Source organism: Coloeus monedula, assembly GCF_965178545.1.
Source record: "Coloeus monedula genome assembly, chromosome: 4".
Taxonomy (NCBI): domain Eukaryota; kingdom Metazoa; phylum Chordata; class Aves; order Passeriformes; family Corvidae; genus Coloeus; species Coloeus monedula.
The window spans coordinates 49,182,122-49,203,842 of record NC_138784.1 but is presented as its reverse complement, the minus strand read 5'-3'; the positions used below and the strand labels follow the sequence as shown (position 1 = coordinate 49,203,842).

The following is a 21,721-nucleotide window of genomic DNA, read 5'->3' as shown; positions in this document are numbered from 1 at the left end:
CAGCATTACTTGTTACAGAAAAATAGGTTTGAGTGTAAAAAGCTGGAAATGTTTGAAATTTTATTGGGTATGTTTCAGTTTAGAATTTTTTGTTTGCCTGCGCCTGCCTACTGATACTAATGGTATTACTCTACTCTTTAGAGTGACATGTTCTGGAGAAAGTAATATAGAATATCTAACTATCTAACAGAGATTATGAATCAGTGCTGAACACACTGAAAAAGGCACTTGGAAGCTAAATATTTAGGTAAATAAACTACTGGTTTTAAGCTACTAGTTTGTCTATCTTTAGCTTTTTCTTTACAGACTACCCCAAATTCTGATAGCCTTAAAATAAATGTCTGAAAAGCCCTCAGATTACCTTCTTTATCATATTCACAGCATGTTTCCTTGATATAAAACTCAAGTTGACAGCATTGTGAATAGAAAAGTTATCTGTAGATTCTGTGTGATTCACATGTTACCTTGCAAATGTGCTCACATTAGATTCCAGAAATAGACATTAGTATATAATGAGAGAGACCCTAGTGGGCAGCAAATCAGATGAGTTTCCCAAGTGTTTGAAATGAAGGATTTACACGTTAAAATGTAACAAACTTTGTGATGAGCAAGGGAAAATCTCCAGATTGTCTCAAAATTGAGCATTTTGTTGCCACTTGGCTGAGTGGGCGTTTGAAAGTTGTTGGAAAGACACAAACACTACAGGGTGCAAAACGCATAAATCTAGCTAAAAGCCATGGTGGTTTGTCTGGCCTGAAGGATATTAGAAGAGTTTAGGTAGACCATTTTCCCCAAAAGTTGTTGGAATGGTTGTGGGCTATTAAACCGCTTTCGTATACCATCTTGGGAGCAGAAAGAAGGCAAGAAGGAAAGAAAGAGAGAGAGAGAGAGAGAGAGAGAGGGAGATAGAGAGATAGAGAAGAAGGAAAAAAGGAAGGAAGGAAGGAAAGAAGGAAGGAAGGAAAGAAGGAAGGAAGGAAAGAAGGAAGGGAAAAACTCTTGCAGCTCTTCTTACATGCAATAGAAGGCTCAGGAAAACCCTGTGGAAGGAAGAAGGTCTGCTTTTACCTGAGATCATTGCTGTATGCTGAGATATTTTTTATGAAGCTCATCCTTATCCTTGAAAGTGCTTTGTATCCACTTGAAACTACACATGTTTTCACTGGTTTATGGTTTGGTTTTTCTCCATCAATTCCACCTTTAAGTTTCAGTCACACATACTGCTAATAAACTTGGGGTTAAAGAGGAAGGGATGGGTGGAATCTGTTTGTAACTGCACTCTCAGTATAAAATGTGTTTCAAAACTAAAGCTAGAAATATATTTAAAATCTAATCTGCGTTTATGCCTATAACACTGCTGGAAGTAATTTCCACACCATGGGGACCTCTTCTGAGGGAAGCAGGGTGCAGCTGCAGCAGGGTTTCCCTGCAGCTGTGTACTCAGTAAGAATTTTCCTCCTAGGGGATGTGCAATTTCTAATTATGAGAGAATCCTTATTTGGCATAGGAATGGAAAACTCATCTGCTTGTTAATAAAAGCATTCATTGTCCACATTATAATATGGTATATATTGGAGAAGAGTTGTCTAAAATCATTATGCAAACTTCATTAATAGCTCTCTATAGTCTGGAAATGAAATCTCACCCTTAAAATGCTAGTTTTAGTCAGTATTTAAGATTAGTAGGGAAAAAAATAGGTAGCTTGTTTTCTTCCACTTTTTTTTTTGTTTGTGCTTATGCTTGCAATGTGTGTATAGTTAGCAAATCTGTTTAGACAGTTAGATCTTGGCCCTGTAATTTACTCTGAGTGGAAAGATAACTGCCACTATGGGAAGCCCTACTGAAACAGGTGGGGATCTGCACAAATCACACTTTTGTTCCCTGGTTTTAGTTAATAAAATAATTTTTTTCCCCCTGCTGATAATTTTATTGGGAAAATTAAATTACTGTGTATTTATCAGATTCATAACAAGCATAAAATATATTTACTCATTGTGATCCTAGAAAAGAACCCTAAGGTGGAAATTCAATGACCTTCAGGCATCTAAACCTGAAATTTTAATATAAACCCCACTGACTAGTGCTTACCTAATGCTCAAAATCCTGAACTTTCAAGGTGTCTTCCCACCTGACACCAAAATTCTCTAGTTTTCTGTAGTGTGCCATATATGTGATTCTATGAGTGCTATGCTTTAGGGAGGTCAGCACCCCAATCCAGCTTGTCTTCTTGGAATCCAGAAGACAGACAAAGACCTGGTAGGCATGTTCTGCAGGGTCAGACTCCACAAAAGAGATTGCTGTGGTGTATTTCTTCCAAAAACTTCTGTGGAGGGGCATGTGGATGCCCCTCTTGCACATAAGCTGCTAACTTGGAGTTCCCACACACATGCTGCATAATCCTGGCTGCTGCTCCCGGCTTTCTGTGTTATTTCTACTTTGTGTGTCCAGTCTCTGGTTTACTGTCTCTTCTTCAGAGGTTCATGAGGCCACCTTCTCGTGGCCATGGGAATTTTGTATCTTTCTACAGTGATATTCACTTTCAGTGGGTTATCACAGTGCAGTAGTAGCCCTTTGGAGAAGGAATGCCTTGAGAAATGCTTGATGCAGCTTGAATCTCCTCTAGCTGTATGAAGGCATCTTCCTAGGCTAATATTCTTAACACATCCAAGGCACATCTACTTGGCTCTTTTCATTTCTTTCCAGATATCTTTATGACATCAATTGTTAGAAGTCTTCCCCATATATGAAGGTCTCTAATTAACATGGGGTACAGGGTCTCCTGGGCTTAGTATTTTCTGTAGGCTATCTTTATTTGCTGCCTATTCTGAGAAGGGAGTCTGGCCCTTTGAAATATTAATGAGATTATTTTCTTAATAACATTCACTATACAATCCTTCAATTCTACTGGGAGTTATATATGTATGCAGTAGGGTAGTCAAATGCATTCCTTATGTATGTAAAAACCCTTCAGGTGTTCATAGCAGTTCTGGAATTTTAATATTCAAGGGAGTGGGAGGTGAGTAAGAAGGCACTGAGCAATCAGTTTTGCTGGTATCTCATATCAGAAGAGACTAATTTGGAACCAATCTTTTCTATATGGCAGTAAAACAGTTAAAGTTATTTGTGCTAAGTAAAGGCCAGTCAGAGCCACAGGTGAGGGCCTGCAAATACTTAAGAAAGCACAGAAGCTTTTGCTGAGATACTTTTTGATCAGAATAACTTGGCAATCATGGAAAAAGGTGAACTCTTATGGGTCCTTGTCCTCACATTTCATGTTCCTTAAATAGGTAGTGTCAATTGCTTTACCCCTTCTAAAACTGGCTGATGCCATACAAGTTAACAAGACTCTTTACATTGTCGCAGTCCAGTCAAAATGATTGCCTCCTTTGAACTTTAGCAAAACCCTGGCTTTACTGAAATTGCTCAGGTTTTCCATAGATACCACTTGAAAAAGGACTGACACTTTTGTGCTTTTAATAAAGCATTCTGAGAAGCTTTCTCCAAGTGTTTTTCTTTATGATAAAGATCTGAATATATATGCCTTGTATATATTTATATATAAAAATACAAATATAATACATTGTATACAAATACATTTATAAAGCATTGTAATATGTTAGGAATATTCTAGTAACGTCAAGTATACAGAGATGAGTTTTGTAATCACATAATTGCTAAGAGTATTAGATTCTCTACTTCCAGTAATCTACTTTTAATTTTCTGGATATCTCATCTTGTTTCCTTGAGGTCTCCTGATCTTGTTTGATTATGGAAGTTGAGGAAAGGAGTTCTTGTGTCAGAGAGCTTAGTCAGGAAGGACTGGACAAGCCAAATATTTAAAAAAAAAAAAAAAAAAAAAAAAAAAAAAAATCATAGATATGCTATTTTTTCTGTTCTTGTGAAGACAGACCATGGGAATGCCGTAAGTTCTTTTAACAATGAATAGTAAAAAGTGAAATTGCCATTCTATCTTTTTTGTCCATGCTTATGTGACATTTCAAAGCAATTTAGGAAAAGCTGTCTTTTCCTTAGGCAAGTACAGCCCTTAGCACACAGAATTTTAGGTTAAGGCATCAAAGGTCTAAAAGATTAGCCAACAAAGAGATATCATTGTTATAATGAATTTGTTCTCCAGCTGCCCTCAAGCTGAAAGTCGTATATGAAGAGACAATTTTGTCTGAAGCCAAGCTAGTGTGACAAATTAAAATACATGGTCTCTATATGACAATCAGTGTTTTCTGATCATTAGCTGTATTTGCTTAAAGCTCAGGAGAGCCCTGTTGTTCCTATTTCCACACCTCTGATGTGAGCCTAGCGGTACCATCTTATGAAGTTTGCTGTGGCTCACTGAGGAATAGCTCTATAAAAATGTTGGAATTATCAGTATTTTTTAATTTATTCTGCATCAGAACCCCCATTTGTTGTTTGAGATATGGCCTGTACTTTGGAAAGAGGCCAGTATTAAAGCTTATAATTTTCTTCCTGCTGTTGTATTCAGAGTAGGTCTAGATTTTATTTGCATGTTGAACCTCAAGCCTGAAACAATTTTAGATTTGAAAGTGATGAGGTTTCTGAGTTTCTTAACAGTCTGTGAGAATTTTTTGGTTTTCTTTGCATAGTCTCAGTTAAAATAACCCTTCTATGCTCTTATAGAGGAGTTAGTGAAGTAATCCAACTGAGACATCAGTTGCCTCATGCTCTGAGATAGTTTTGCTTGACAAACATGCTCTTGCAAACGGTTCTGATAAGCTGAATATGTTGATGTGCTTATCAGTGCACACAGATCAGTAGGCAGCAGCTGTAACTGTGTCTTCATTTTCTTAAAGTGTGAAGAATGTACGTGCTATGGAGGGAAATATGCCTGAAAATCATGACTGTAATTTCAGATTTGATATCACTCTCAGGATCCTAAATGAAGTGATCCCTGCAAAGTTTGAATACTGAACACTTTCATTTTAGAGGCATACATGTGCTTCTGCAATTAAAAGCATGCCAGACTTACTCAGAATGTCTGTTTGTCAAAAGGTGGAATTTGGATGTTACTAAATGCTTCTGGGCTGAAATATGGCAAATAATCTTACTTCAGAAACATTTTATTATAAAATTGAGTTTAATGTATTTTTGTCAAGTTTTCACGTAGGAATTAAGCACATTTCTGTGCTGCCAGAACAAGATAACTTAACAAAGGTATAGATATTTTCCACAAAGCATTATTCATCTTTTGTTTTTGCACACTATGTCACTACTGCCCATCATCAGGTACTAGGATGTATAAAATTTATGTAAGCTTTAATGCCCAGTGTTACACTGAAAATTTATACAAAAAGAGTTGTAAGAGAAATGAAACACTTAGGGGTCTTGCAGCTCAGCATGTTCCTTTGATTTCTTTTCTGATTATACTTACCTGACTTAAAGCATGACTATCATGTTTTAGGTAACAGAGATACTGCATTGCCCGAATCTTGTCTACAACATACAGGAATAGGAATATAATGACAAGGGTTCATATAATTTAATAGACCTCCCAGCTTGTCTTTGAAAGGTCTCAATGACATGTATCAACAAGTAAGGCACTTCATTTGATACAACCTTAATACAGTCCAGGAGGTATTTTGTATTAATTTGCACTGCCATGACAAAGCCTAGATTAGGCCATTCTGGTGACAAGTCTGTTCTAGTCTCACAACTGTTAACACAGGTAGACCTGTAAAAGTGGTGGGAAGTTTAAGCTTGTGTTTACAGATCTAGAGATGCCTTTGCATGTAATAATGGAGTTGTCTGTCTGTTTTTTATATATTTAAACCAAGTATTTTAGCTTTTGAGACAGATGGTAAAATCATCAATGAATTGCAACAGTTGTGAGAAGTGTAGGAAGAGGCAGCAGCTAAAATTGCTGCGTCCCAAGATCGTTTCTAAGTTTATGAATTCCAACCCACACTTTTAACTACAAACAGGTTTGATTTACTTACTACTGGTTATCTAGTTCCTTGTAATCCCAGCCATTGTTTAGGAATATCTTAAGTAGTTTTTGATCTTTCAACAATATGTATTTTTGTCTTTTCTACATTTGCATAGCAATGTATAGGAACACCTGAACCTCTGGCTGTAGTCACCTGCTTGGGAAATTGGCTAAAAATGGCATTGATGTGTATTCCCAAAAGCATCCTTCCCAAAAAAAGGATGATCTCTTTAGGATGCATCTGTGGTCAATACAAAACCAGAAAGATAAATGAATTCTGTAGAACGTGTTTCAGCAGGGTCTTAACCTCTGCCACCATTAAGAGTAAAGAGAGTGAAGACTAAGTAGTTAGTGCCTGGATTTAGCTACAACAGACATATTCTTTCTTGCATGTATTTTTTTCGAATTTTGAAACTATTTTACTGAATGCTTTGATTGGAATTAGATCGTTGTTCCAGGTTGCACAGCTTACGCTTTCTCATGACGCTGCTAATATGAAATTCCAAGTATTCAACCTTGTTAATTAATATGCAGTATGTCATTGTGGAAATGGCTCTACATTTGGATTCTGATGATTAACCTTGTATAATTTTAATCACATACAAGTTGCCACTTATTTACATTTTAAATAACTGTCACGATTTTTTTAGTATTTTGAATGTATCCTGCTTTCTAGGATATACAGGACTTATTTCCAAATTGAACATTACAAGAAAGTATCTCTCCAACTAGGAGAAATAATTATTGACATGCTGTACAGATGTCCCAACTTTAAAGAATCTTAAAAACCCAAATCTGTGTCACGCTAAACCTTTTAATACTGCTTTTCTTTAGAGCACATGTGACATAATAAAAATTTGTGGAATTTATTATGAAGAATGAGAAAAGGGAGGAATGTATGACTGTAAGTGGGTTTTCTCATAAGCTCAAAGATATTAAGATCCTTTTCCTCAAGGCACAAAGGATAACAGCAGAAAATGTCTCTTTAGAAGTAATATTATTTATTTGCTGTGTGCTATGGGGAATAAAACAAATAAATGAAGGAAGAATTGTGCTTGACCATTCACAGCCATAAAATACTCATTGTTCAAAATAATTTGAGTTGTCAAGTGTACAAGATTGCATACTGTTACTTGAGAAATTATCTTCTTTCATATGTTACGGTATTCTCTTTTGTTCATGCTCATTTTTTGGTTGATCTACTCTGTAATTTTCAGTGTTTCATGCAGAGAAAAATATCTTCTTTCTATTTTATTAGAGCATAGACATTTCAACACACATATTAGAGGTCACTAAATGGGAATAATATAAATTTCTCATTGTCTTGCTTACTTGTATTATTTGATACTGATTTATCATAGAATTGTAGAACCATGGAATGGCCTGGGTTGGAAGAGTCCTTAAAGATCATCCAGTTCCAACCCCCTGCCATGGGCAGAGACACCTTCCACTAGACCTGGTTTCTGGCCATCCAGCCCAGCCTTGAACACCTCCAGGGATCTTGGCAACCAAAACGTCTCTTGGCAACCTCTTCCATTGTTTCAGCAGCCTCACACTAAAGAATTAATTCAAGATATCTAACTTAAATCAACCTTCTTTTCGTTTAAGGCCATTATTCTTTGTTCTATCACTACATACCCTTGTAAGCAGTCCCTCACCAACTTTCTTCTTTAGGTGCTGGGAGACTGCTCTGAGGTCTCCTCGGAGCCTTCTCTTCTCCAGTATGAACAATCACAACTCTCTCAGCCTCCCTTTCATAGGACAGGTGCTACAACCCTGTGATCAATTTAGTGGCTCTCTGAACTAACTCTAGCCAGGTCCATGACCTTTTTATGCTGGGAGCCTGCTGCATGGCTTTGTGGGATTTTTTTTTTTTTAACAGGTTATTAGTGTAAAAAACATGTAAATATATTATTCTGTAAGTTTATCCACAATACTTTTTTTGCTCCTGTGGTTTCTATAAAAATAATTCAGGAAACTGTAGAAGGTTTTGTTCAGTTCTTATTAGGCATATTGCAACTGGCTTCATATCAGCAGTCAGATAGGCACCAGTTGTGTACAAACTAGCAACACCAGAATGAGGATTTCAATATTGCATTACTATTTAAAAGAGCTTTGCTTTAAGCAGAGAAAGGATTCTGTCTTGAAGTTTAGGAAAAAAGGAACTTTTAACTTTGCATAATAGTTTAAAATATAAAAAGAAAATATTAATATTTGCTATAGTTCTTAATATAGTGCATTTCATAATACTTTATGACTTACCCAGTGTAAAAGCTACTTTTTCCTGCCTCTAGGTACAGCCATGAGAGATGTAATATTCTAGGTATTTGTAAATATACCTTTCTAGTGGAACATCTTTTTACACATAGAACATCCTTATCATCTTATCATAAAGGTGTTGAATTTGAATTTAACAAATCTACTGAAACAGTGCCTTATTTATAAAACTTAAAATTGGTTTGGAAAGGTACATAGTGCAATGACTCAGATAAAAGCAAAATATTAGATAAATGGAGAATCCAATTGTAGTTGTTTCTAATCCAAGCTTTAGTTTTTATCTTGAGGAATGATATCACTAATGCCTTGTCCTTGTTTACTAGAAATGATGATTTTAACTAGAGTCTCCAGGGACATTCAGAATTTCCATGAAACTGAAGGTTTGTTTAATCCAGTCACGCAAAATTTTCCAGGGTTGCTCTTGGAGAAGTGATACATAAAGGTGTTTAACCACATTTTTCCTTTAACAGCAGGTTACTTCCACTTTTGTTTCAACATGCATGCAATGATTTATGCATTCATGAGCTCTGGAATTTATTGTTAAATTTTCTTCCCTATGAGAGCAAAGCTGTGTTCCCAATGAAGATACAAGCTGGTACAATATGAAAATGGGTGATATGGATTTACATAAAAAATTATAGAGTTCGCAGTTGTACAATTTGTTCAGCTGGGGTTTGTTGAGTCTAGAGATGCCAGTCATTTTTACCCTGAGTAATTGGACTTTATAGACTGATTATTACAGTGTATTAAAAAGGATCAAAATTTTAAATGGCCAGGCACAACAAGAAAGCTGTGGATTACATGCCTCTTGCAGCAAAATTAATGTTAAATTTAAAAAAAAGTGAAGGTGACTTCTACTTAGTTCTTGGTGTTTGTGAGATATGAAGTGCAATTTAATTCGCAGATGGAACAGCATTTCCAAATTATCCTAAAATTAGTGTCTCCTTGAAGAGATGAATAGTACTGTTAAACAGAGAACTCCCTGATGCATGAGCAGTGAGTGCTGCCTTGCTGTGCAGTTTAATCTAAGTCTAATCTATGCAGAAAGTTGCAGTTTCCCCAGCTGAGAAACTCTGAGGACCTGCACTGGATCCTCTGAACAGTGGATCAGCAGTGCCAGCCTGTCTACAGGCTTTAATGTCTTAGTTCTCACACTTTTTAAAAAATGCTACAATTTCTGTAGATACAAAGGTTGGTGACTTATTAGATGGATTGTTTTTTAAATTTTATTTTTGGGAAAAGGGTTGAATTTTAAAGTATGTTATTGACTTAGTAGAAAAATAGTAAATGTATGCCATTCCTTGATCTTCAGTTGAAAAGGCTACAATATCCCAGGAATAACATTTGTTCCAATTAGCTGTAAAAGTCTCAATTGTTGAGCTGCTTGATCATTGTTGTTATTTTCATAGAAACAGTGATCTCATTCTTTTTAACATGCCTTACCTCTCAAAATAATTTTCAAGTTCACTTTCATTTTTACCTTGGGCAAATCTATGATGGTACCAAGTGACTTCTTGTATTATTCCATTTTCCTTACTTCAGTCTGCTTCTAAAAAGAGTAGTGACTCTTGCAAAATAACACAGGCAGCCAGTGTGAATTTTTCTGTAATTCATAGAACAGTATAAAATGCAAGAAAATTATCTCAGAGATACTGCTTTTCAGAGAAAATATTCATTAACTACCTGCAGAAACAAAGCTCCAGCATAACTTCTTTTTTGTTGTTGTTGTTTTTTTCTCTATTTCAGATGAAAAATATAAACCTCAAGTTTATTTAAACCTGACAAATATTGTGAAAAATTAAACTTATAATCCCTATTACCTTAATAGAAACCTATATAATATTTATAACTATAAATGACTATAAGAATTGAATGTTACTTATTGGGGGTAAAACTAGGAACCTGACAATGACTTTATCTTATATGTAAAAATGAAATAAAAATAGCTCATTATCATCTTTTTCATTAAAACTCAACTATTTTTATGTTGGAACAGTTCTTGATGAATTTTGTATATGATACTTTCTTTACTGTCCATGCATTCTGAACAGTAAAATAAGTATGTAGGCTGGATACACAGAATCTTCTAAAAGCAGACAAAATTCAAACTTTCACTAGCACACCAGCTTCTGATATTTTCCAGCAATTATTTCTGCATCTCACGATTGCATCTCTGGCAGTGAGTCCTCAATATATTTTTATTCTTCACTGGCTGCAGATTGCTCAGGCTTCACACAAAAGATTCAATCTTAAAGTACTTTTAGATGAAGTTCTTTTGACTGCAAGTAGTATAGAGTGACTGACTCATTTCAGATGTGGTCCCATAGAGAAAACATGGCATATCTACTGCAGTGGAAGTGGAATCTAAAAAAGAAAACCTGGGAACTGAGGTTAAATGGAGAGTTTTTAAAAAGAGAAATTGTGTGATTAAATGCTAGCCAAGAAATCTTTGGGTTTAATGCATTATGCTTTAATTCTGAAATGAATATTTTTAATTTATTTTTGCATCACTGATTTTTTTTTTTTTTTTAATTATATTTTTTGGTGGCAGTGTGTTGCCATGGTTAGAACAGAAGCAGTATACAACAATGTCTTTGTGATGGCTGATGTGAGGTGACTTCTTCCTCTGAGCTTAGCAGCTTTCTGAGCACACCATTTTAAAGCAACAAAACTAGATATAACCAGTGTGTTATTTAGACAGGTTTTGCTACATTTTATCAGACTGCCCCAAGAGACTTTGGCTTTACTATTCTCTTATTCCCTGACTCACCCTGTTGTCATGTAATATAATGGTATTTAACAGATTGCATTTGGAACCTGATTCCATTCAAGGTCACTAAGATTTCAAATCCTGCAACCTATGCTCAGTAATTGACCTGCAGTTATTACTGCCCTCCTTTAGCAGTATAAAAAGAAGGACTTCTGAGAATATTCTGAGGAAGAAAACCCCCCCCAAAAAATTATTCATTAAACTGGGAAATGCAATATCAGTTGGTGTATTCTGGGCCAGTGAAGGAAGCTTTGCTGCTGTCCTCTCTAAATTTAGTACCAAGTAATTTAGGAAGCTAATTTAATGTCAGATGATGTCTTGCATTCATTTCGAGGATATCTTTTGAACAGATAGATTTTAATGGAGAACATTACATGATTTTTAAGTCAATATAGAAGCCCAGATTCTTTTAATCTAATCATAAGCTCTGAACAGAGACACCCAAATTAATAGCACAGTTGCCTAGCTTCCCTCTAAAGTCAAGGGAGAGAAATGGGGAAAACTAATACAACTTACTACTGGTCTACCTCACATTGTCAAGGTCCTCTCTTTCCGCTGGTTGTCTACAGAGTTTAGCATGATTTTCATTTTTGGCTATTGATTTAGGTGAGAGAATCCAAGTTTGCTGAATTTCTCATGGGATTTCAGGAGAATGTTGAGAGAAGGTCTAGTAAACAAACGATTCAATCAGTCTCCATTTAACCTCAGGTCTTAGACCTAAATGTCTTCTCAAACTCAATTTTATAACCTTAATTTACTAAATTTAAAGTGCATTTTAAACTTCTCCAAATAAGGTTAATACCTTAACAGTAACCACTGCTCTCTCATGCTTCTCTCTTTCTGTTTTGGACATCAGAGCACTTCAGCACAAAGCATTAACTGCCAGGTTAAATCAATCTTTTTCTGATGTCTCATTCCAGGACATGTATTATGTTAATTTAGGCCTATCAAAACCTCTAAGGTATTTCATTTATTATCCCTCATGCATGCAATAACCTCTTTTTGGGCCAGAGAGATGTTTGTGTAGGAAGTCTCTCTAAAGAAGGCAAGATTGCAACGTGTATTCCAAGTACAGAGAAATTAGGTGAAATTGTTCTCTGGTGATGGCTAGGGAACTTTTCCTATGTAAAGACAAGTATCCTTGAATTAGGAATAAAAGCAACAGTATAAGCCAAGGATGATAGTGCTAAAAATCTTTGAGTCTATTGCTTCATTCACCCAAAGAGCTCTGAATAAGGGCCTGCATATGATTCCTTTTCTGGGTATTTGTCCATCTGCTTCAATAGACATTGAAACATACCAATGAGGTTAAGTCCAATGTCTATTGAATCATATGCAATTATATCCCTTAAATCTAATAAGCTCTGTGTCAGTCTTGTAAATTTTACAGTAGTCTGCACTATATTCTAATAGCTGTCTGAGTCTAATGACTGTGAGGCAATTGGCTGCTTGCTGTTCATATCTTATCTTACATAAACAGACAAGAGATTCAGAAATTTTGGAGGGAACAAGTGTTCCTCCTTGTTTCCATAAGGCTTTGTTCTGTTAGATAAACAAGTTCTCTAAACAAGTCCCTCAGGTCAGTAACACTTTTTAAGGCTGAAAAGAATTTTTTTAGTAGCATTCACAATTCTGTAATAGAAAACAAAATATTTGAGGTTTGTTTTGGCTTTTTTTCCCTTGGAAAACCTTGAATTTCTCTAAACATTTTTCTCCTTTCCCCCCCCTATGAATAGGAGCATTTTTACATAAGAACTTCAGTAAGTACCATGAAAAACAGTGCCTGTGTAATAGTGAAATTCATAAATCCATGTATTTATTGCAAGCTTTCATGTTTTTCAGATAAGTCATGATAAGCTATGGCATTGTTACATATTATGCCTGTTGGAAATAATAGTCCTCATCAAAAGCAAAACATAGTGCAATACTAGACTGTCATCTACTTATATCAGAATAATTGTACTTTTGAGCCTTGTTGCTCACACTGTTCTATAAATTAATATTTGAAACCTGTAAGATTCAAGAGGTGAAGTTTGACATACACATTTTACATTCTATAAATCTGTTGTTGCTTTCTTTCTTGCTTTTTTAATCTCTCATTTTGCAGAGGAAATTAAATAAATCTTAGGGTCAGACTCAGGTGTCCTTAGACATGAGCAATGGCCCTGGTTTACAGGAATAGTCCTCTCAAATTACAGCAACAAGCTTTCAAGTAAGTTACTAATCAGTTTGGGGACAGGTTCCAGACTCCAGTCAATGTTCAAATTACACCTGAAAATAAGACATTAAGAAACTCACAGTTGACTGTGGCTTTTTATATGCAACATGTATCATTTTTAAAATGGAAATAAATAAATATATATATATATACACACATACACACACACACACACATATATGTATAATTAGCCATGGGTAGCTTTGTTTTCTTTAGGAAACACCAAGGGTAAGAACTAGTCTCTTAAAAAGCCTTAAACATTATTATCATAATCAAGAAATTACAAAAACAATTCCATGTTTAACTTCTACCACTGACCCTGGTTTGTTTAATAAAGATACTATTATTTTTAATTTGACTTTTAATTTATTTTATTGTCATCTAACTGACTTTCTGTAGAATAGCAAACAAGTGTTAACAAAAATTACTTTGATGTTTTTGTTAGCCAGCACATTTTCAAACACTCTGCACTCCAAGTGTCTTATTTATGAAAAATAAAGGGCACTTCATGTTTATGCATATCTTTTTTAAAGACAGTTTTTATACCACACTTTGAAGGCTGAGAAGTTTTCAGAACCTTTACTGTAATCCTTGCCATACTCTTAAAATAGCAAAACAAAACAAAAACTCACACCCAAGCTTTCCCTATGGGTGCAATGTCATGAGCAAAATGTTGACTCCTGAGTGATAGAATGTGACACACTCCAAATCCAAAAAGGATTTTACATATAAATGCCCTAGCTCATCATGTTAGTGTCTCTGTCAAACAGAGAAAAATTACATCTTCATGAGCAGTTGGTTACCTTTTCTGTTCAATTTATGGCTCTCTTACATTGTAACAGTGGCATTTGATAGTGGAAAAGTTGGAGGACACAGACTAAGTAATTAATGATTTCCTAGTGTTCAGCAAGATAATGTGAATGAACTAGGTGTCATGAAGTAGGAGGGAAAAGGAAGTAAAAAATAATTGTGAAAACAGAAATTTTAACTTTTTTTTCAAGAGAATAATAAGATTGTCACTATTTAGTGACCCACAGGGCTCATTTATCAAGCATAAATTTATGTAACAGGCTGTCATCTGAGCATTATTTCTGACATGGCATTAGGATACAATCACAAGTTATTTAAAAGCTATCATTTTTAGTTACTTGCAAATAGTTCTAATAAGCATGTTTCAGAATTTTGCTATTTTATCCCCTTTTCAAAAACTTCATTAAATAAGGATTAATTTTGACATAGTTCTAAGTAAGAAATCTAAAATGATAATAATCAAATTGGCTCAACCTTGTTTATGTAAGAGCAATAAATGTGGTTAAAGATGCAATTTGAATTAATAAAGATTCTGACATCTCTTTCTTAGTAGATTCATGTCTATGATGCTCAAGAAAAATAACATTTTATTTGTGTTTTTTCATTATGTAAATGAGCGTGTATAAAGTACTGAAGAATCGTTAAGTGGAGACTGAACTTTTTTATTGTCACACCTTTGAGAAAGTTGTTGATTTTAAAAAGAATGTCTCAATTTCTGTGTATGTATATTTTGAAGAACAGCCTGTCTAGCATTTTCATTAGCTTGAGGGCTTGGTTTAGCATTTTCAGAAATTAATATTAGTGTTTAAAAAGTGTTGATAGCAATGCCACAGTATATGCTAGCAAAAACTTTAAATAAACAAAGAGTTGCAGGGAACGGGTTTTACTTAACCAAACTTGAATGTCGTATAACCTCAGCATTTGAAAGCCAAAAAACCGTTGAAACTTTTTTTAACCACTAAAGCCAAAAACTGAGGCCAGCTGAAATATTGTCTCTGAGAATAAACCGCTTTTATTATTTTCTATTTTCTGTTGTATTTTCTGAATATCTGGTATAGAATACAAAATGTGTTGTTCAAATTTCATGTTCATTTTACCTCTCTTTAGAGGAGAATCTCAAGTTCTCTTTAAAAAGCCTTACTCTTTATGGTTTAAAAGATGACCATAACAATTTGCTTTTGTTGCAATCAGACAGGTGAGATGGCTTCTCTCATTCTAGATGAGCTTTAAAAAACTAACAAGAGAGATAGCACATGCCCCATTAATCTCAGTTAAGGCCTGATCTAAGGTGATGTTCTGTGGTCAGAGAATTAGGTATTTGTCCAGATGCCATGGGATTTAGCTTTTTTGTTGGAGAATTTACCTTTTTGCTGAACTTGGAAATTAATTTGTCTTGGAAATTGTTTCTGTATTCCTTGTCATCCACATTCTGCTTGTGATTATGCCTTGCTCTCCAGCCCTCCTCATAAAACAGCATTTGGGGATTTATGGTGGATTCCCTTCCGATGTATAATGGAGCTAGGCAGCAGAGAATCTGGGAACTGCAGCAGGGTTCTGCTCTCTGCAGCAGTGGATGAAGGTTGCTGGTTTCTCATGCCCAGGGACTGCTACCAGCCAGCAACTAGGAAGCCTTGTGGATAAATAATTAAGGCCAGTTGGCACACACATGGGAAAGATAACAAGCCTGCCAGAATGACACTGTAGGAGAGGGCACTCAGGAGTTGTAGCTGGACTTATGAGGGAAGAAAGTATCAGGATTCTACCCAGATACAATCTGTACATAAAAAATACCTCACATAAATGTGTACTAAAGGGCTTTGGACTATCTGGGAATTAATTTCAGCTGAGTTCTTGCAGAGACTATGAAGAAAGATGATATAAGGTAGTATTTTGAGATTGAAGAGAGGGCTGCCTTGCTGCAGAACACAGCAGGTGCTGCACTGGACTCTGCTGTTGCCATGGATGCTTAAGGTTAATCTTGCTCAGTATAAGTTTTAAGCTTTTGGTTTCTTATTTAATGTGTTAGTATTAACTGGGAATGTTTTCCAGTTGTAGCTAATGCTCACTGATTTTATATAATTTCTGATGTTTGGGGAGGAAGTGTTCTAATTTCAGGATGTGAGTTGTTCAAGCATCTCTAAACTCCTATTAAAAGGCTCTAGATGCTATTTACAAATTCCTTTTTTTTTTTTTTTAAGTCCAGCTCTCTTGAGAATCTGGCCCTGCATTTGTCCACATTTGATAAGAACTGCACTTTACCTTATCATTAGCTACTAATTTTCATTTTCTTACTTTCTGCATTTACAGAATCATGATTTTGACCAATGTATTTCACTCATGCTTAGAATCACATCCTCAAGTCTACAAGCACACAGTGTGGCTGACTCCAGTTTAAGACTGATTCTCTCTTCAAATGGGCTAATGGTGCCTACCACCAGATTTCTGAGGTCAAGGCAGATTCTGATTCACTTCTGCCTTTGTGTGGCTCCAGACACCATGAAAATTTAGGTCACTGTGGGAAAGTTGGAGTAAAGCAAACATGGGAGCCTTTCTTTTTGTTCGTTTTGTAGGTTGGGTGGTTTGCCTGTTCAAGAAAAACATGCATTAGATTCATTGAACAAGAAAATACACAAAATGCTTTGGAAACAAGAATGTAGAATCCTTACCAAGCTCAGACTGGGTTGCTTAAGCTGTGCAGTCATGGGAGAACAAAGATGCTGTGGGGAGGTTGCCAGAATCCATTGCAAAGCAGTTGCAGTACCCATCTCTACATCGCCTTTGCCTACAGCTGATGGAAATTTAGTACTCGAGCAAGTGAGAAGATGAACTATTGATAATGATCTCATTAAAATATGGAGCATTTTTTTATCTGCATTGAAAGCTAAGATCCTGAAGCAGAAAAAACAGCTTGGTAAACATACAGGAATATATTTTCTCCACAGCAGACTGATGAAAATGTATCAGATTGTGCTGTCTGCAATTTCACTGCTGCTGTCTCCTCAGCTAGTTTGAGAGACAGTACTTGGATCTTCAGGCATTGTAGCAATGGTGATGGCTACACTGTCTGATGCTGACAAAAATGTGACTTTTGTCCCCCAAAACACTGAGATACAAAAGAAGCAGTGGATTTGTAGCATCTTTGTATGTCATTTTGTTATAAAGGTAATAATTTAAAAGGAATTTTAATCACATTGATTTTTCTACTGGAAGTGAAAGAGCTCCATGTAAAAAATTAGTGTTAGTGGTGTTAAGTTTTAACATTTATATCTTTCAAATCCTAAATGTGCTAATCCTTTTCCTGTACTGATGACTTGGCAGTCCTATGTGGTTATATCTTGCTAAAAAAGCTTAATAGCTACATATTATCTGAAAAATTGAGTCATTTAAAGAGTTAATAAACCTAGATCCTCAGCTCCCTGGAAATTTATTCATTTTATTTTATTTTACTTAATTTTAATAATGTGCTCAAGTGTATTATTTGAATATTTAAAGTTCAGCACATGCTTTGCTGAACTATGGCTTGATTATGACTATGAGAGAACATTTTATTACATATGCAGGGAACTGAATTCATTAGTCTTCACTACTTTCTTGCTTATCATGTAGGGCGTAGGAGCAAGTTTTAATTTCTCCATGAGATAAATATAAATCTTGATGGTAAAGTTGTGGATTAAACCTGATCTATTGGGTTTGTGTGGCCAGGTTTTGACGGTGACTGAGGGGCAGGGACAGGACACTACAGGTGTGGCTTCTGTAACAAACTGTGTGTGCTAGAAGCTTCCCCTATGTCCAGCAGAGCCAATGCCAGTCAGCTCCAAAATGGACCTGTCTCACATTGGAGAAGTTCGTGGAGGATTGTCTTCCATGGGAGAGACATCCCCCTGGTGCAGGGTAAGAGTGTGAGAAGTTTTCCCCTTGAGGAGGAAGGAGCAGCAGAGACAATGTGTGATGAACTGACCACAGCCCCCATTCCTGGTCCTCCTGCACTGCCGCAGGGGGAGGAGAGAGAGAATTTGGGAGTGAAGTTGAACCGGGGAAGAAGGGAGGGGTGGGGGAAAGATGCTTTTAAGTTTTTTTTTTTATTTCTCAATACCTTTCCCTGACTTGATTGGAAATAAATTAAATTAATTTCATCAAGTCTGTTGCTCATGATGGTAACTGGTGAATGGTATCTCCTTGTCCTTATTCTGAACCATGAGCCTCTGAACCATGTTCTTTCCTCTGCCCAGCTAAGGAAGGGAGTGATAGAATGACTTTGGTGGGCACCTGGCCTCCAGCCACATCTGTTAGTGCATTTGGCTAAAGACAAAGGTACCTTTTTTTTTTTTTTTGAAAGGAGCAGCCTGTGACTCGGTTATTTGGTTTATTATCCTGTCTTGTTCTGCAAGGACACATCAAAGAAGGCTAGAGATCAAGGGTAAAACAGAAAAAAGTAATTGGTGAATGTGTGCCAAGAAGAATACCGAAGGTCTTGAAGAGAGCTGTGGGAGAACTCTAGCTGTCCACAAAGCTGTGTTTCCTATGTCCTAGTGAATCTTAGACAAATTTTATGTGCCTTGTGAAGGTATAGCACAGGACTTTGAAGAAGCCTCTGCCCTTCTGAATGAGGAGGCACAATGGCCAGTAGAGGTTTCCTGGTACATTTCAAGTGGCAGAAGGCAGTACCTCTCTTTAGGCCGGTTAACTGAACCTCTAATATAATGGTCAGGGAACTCATATGTGGGCTTCTCCCATTCTTCTTTGTTTTTTTGATGTCCTCCTAACTAAAGGGAGCTGACTTCTGGTCCCCTACCCCTCCTCTGGATCAGTCTGCTGGGTCTGCTGGTACAGAAGCCAGGCCTGGGGACTTGATCTGTCGTGTCACTGCTGTACAAAACTGGCTTCTCCATAAGCAGTGTTGTTCCCTCGCTGAGGGAGTTTTCTGTGGAGAATTAAACAGTCATCTCACATGTAAGATGTGCAATCCTTGTAGACACAGGATTGCGTGGAAGAACTGCAACAGCATTTGATAAAGGTTATATCTTGATAAGGATGTGTATCTTGTTATATTTCTGATGTATTTTGTGAAACATTTTTCTCTGAAAGACGTCTTATACCATTACCCTAAGCTAATCAGGAGTGAACTAAAGAAAAAAAAAATTGAAGAGGTTTAGTTATAGGAGAAAATATATTCATAAGTATATAGTGTCAATTATTTAATCATAAATTCTGTTATGAAGTGGAAGGATAGCTGTATGATTTGAATTATACAAAGAAGCCTTCTATTTTGACAAATGTCACAGTATTATATAAACACAATGCTAAATAATAGTAAGATTGAATAAGAAAAATATTAACGTTTTTGAGATTTTTTTTTTCCAAATAAAGTAAATGCTGGGTTTAGTAAATTTAATCTTTGTCTCCACAGTTTTAACAAAAATACAGAATAAATCAGATAAAGTAAAGAAAAACAGTATTTAGTAGTCTTAAATTCATAGCTATTATTATAGCTATAAGGAAGAGAAAAATATTTGTATATATTTGAAGAATTTCTGTGGGTTTTTTTCCAGTAAATCAACTTGGGGAGATTACATATACAGAATTATCTTGATGAAATTTATCAATTTAGATGAGCTCTAGCCATCCTCACACAAAGTGCTCTATTAAAAAGTCTTTTATAATTTTAATAACGTCTCATGCAGCTACTTAATGACATTTTGATATCCTAACTGCTCATTGAATATTTACTCCCCATTGCTTTTCATAGCTCATATTGCCAGCAGCATGTTTTCTCTAAGTCAAACTGTTTCTGTCGCCATTTTAAAAGAAAGTATAGGCAAGCCTCACAGTAGGGCATTTTGAAATATTTAGTTAAGTGGAATAGTCTATTGAACAGTTGTCTTTTTAAGGTAAGAGAAAATAAAAATTATTTTACAAAGAGTATTGAAACAATTTCATTTGTATCAGACTAAATGTAAAACATGTGATGAAAACCACAGAAGCTCTGAGCCGGCTGGCAGATATGTTTGCTGTACATACAAGTTATTGTTGAAAATCTATGATCAATTTAGCTTTAGAAAAGGCTTGCTTTGCCCAGTAACAATTGTAATATCATAAGGTCTTGCACCATTTTGTTTTAATTAAGAGGTAATTTCTCACTCATTCCCTTAAATTAACTTTTCTGGCTACTGCTGGCCTTTCTTTTTTTCTTTCTTACCTCAGCATTTGATAATTACTGTAAGACGTCTGCCAAGGAAAATTTAAGGTAATGAACTTTCCCAAATACTCCCAGTGCTGTCCCATCACAGTGCTCACTGATGGAGCTGTTCAGGCTGGAGCTACTCCTACAGGCAGAAAAGGCATCAGTGGGATGAGATGTTCTCCATTACATTCTTTAGTTTTGGTACTTCTCTAAGTTCATAAATAGCCCTGATTTTTGACCCATGAGATCAGGTACTTTCTAGAGCTTTTAGAAGAGATACAAAGAATAGAAATTAGCTGCAACTAGCATGGGGGTGTTTTCACATCATTTGTCTTGAAGAAGAATTTGAGTGTATCTAGAAATTAAAGCCTACTGCTTCCTTCTCCAGTAGGACTCTTTCCGTTCTTTTTAATTCTCCTGAAGGAGTCTGAAATGTCATCTCTCCCAGCTTGCACACATGTGATCCCTGGCACAGTTGTGGATTTCCACAGAAATTTGGTGGAATTTCACCTGTCATCATAGGTTGTTTGCTCAGCTTTGAATAGTAGCCACTCATCATTAGGGCTTGCTTTATCTGTGAGCATGCAGTGGAAGCAGAGCAGGAACACACCAGGGCTCTCTCCCCCATATTGCACAGAGCGTCATGGTAAATCTCCGTGGCCAAAGCAGTGCCCGCATGCAGAAGTTTGGTTCTCCTGGAAGCACAGAGGATTGCAGAGGAGGGGCAACAGAGCAGAGGGCATGGTTGCCTCTGCTTGAGGACCAGCCTGTGGGGATGAGCTGTGTCTGCAAAGGAGAAGTGTAGTGAGAGGAGGAGTTGAGTTCCTGGGTAGTGTGTGAACTCTTGGGGCCACTCGGTTGCTCCTGCGCTTGAATGCCTTGCACTGTACCCCTGTGTTTGCCAAAGCTTCAGGCTGAACCTAAATTAATGACATGCAATGGCACCAAATTGGAAATCAACTTAATTTGTGATGTACAGCAGTTCTGTTTAGTGTCCTAATTGTTCAGTCAAGAAAGACGATGCACATAATCAATATCAGTGTTGTAAGCTGGAAAGTGTCACTAAGCCTGACATTGTTCTGACTGTTGGCACTGGTACAATATGTTGCTGAACAGGAATTCACATTGAAGGCTTTTATGTATTCCTAAAAAATTAATATGCATAGATTTTGGAATTAGCTAATACTTTCTAGGTGAAGATAATAAATGTGTTTTAATAATTCTTTTCTTCCTGCCACTCAATTTATCAATTCTTAAAAAACTGAATTGCAAGTATATTATCGCTTTTTTATGTGTGTTTCTTTCATGAGAGCTGCTAGTACATTTTGTTTTTCTGTTGAGTTACATGACTTAGTGACAATCCTATTTAGTCAGGAACTTTGTGCATCATCCAGTGGAATATTAAAAAGCTTTTAACTATTAAATGCTTTTTATGTATATGAAGCATGCAAAGCACATCATACTGTGCACTAAGCAAATTCTTCCACCATTTTTATTACTAGAAAT

General features: G+C 36.1%; 1 protein-coding gene across 1 annotated transcript in view; it reads left to right on the top strand.

Moving 5' to 3' along the window:
* Nucleotides 1–21,721, top strand: part of IMMP2L (inner mitochondrial membrane peptidase subunit 2) — a 415,275-nt gene that overhangs the window by 384,100 nt on the left and 9,454 nt on the right. The window lies entirely within an intron of this gene.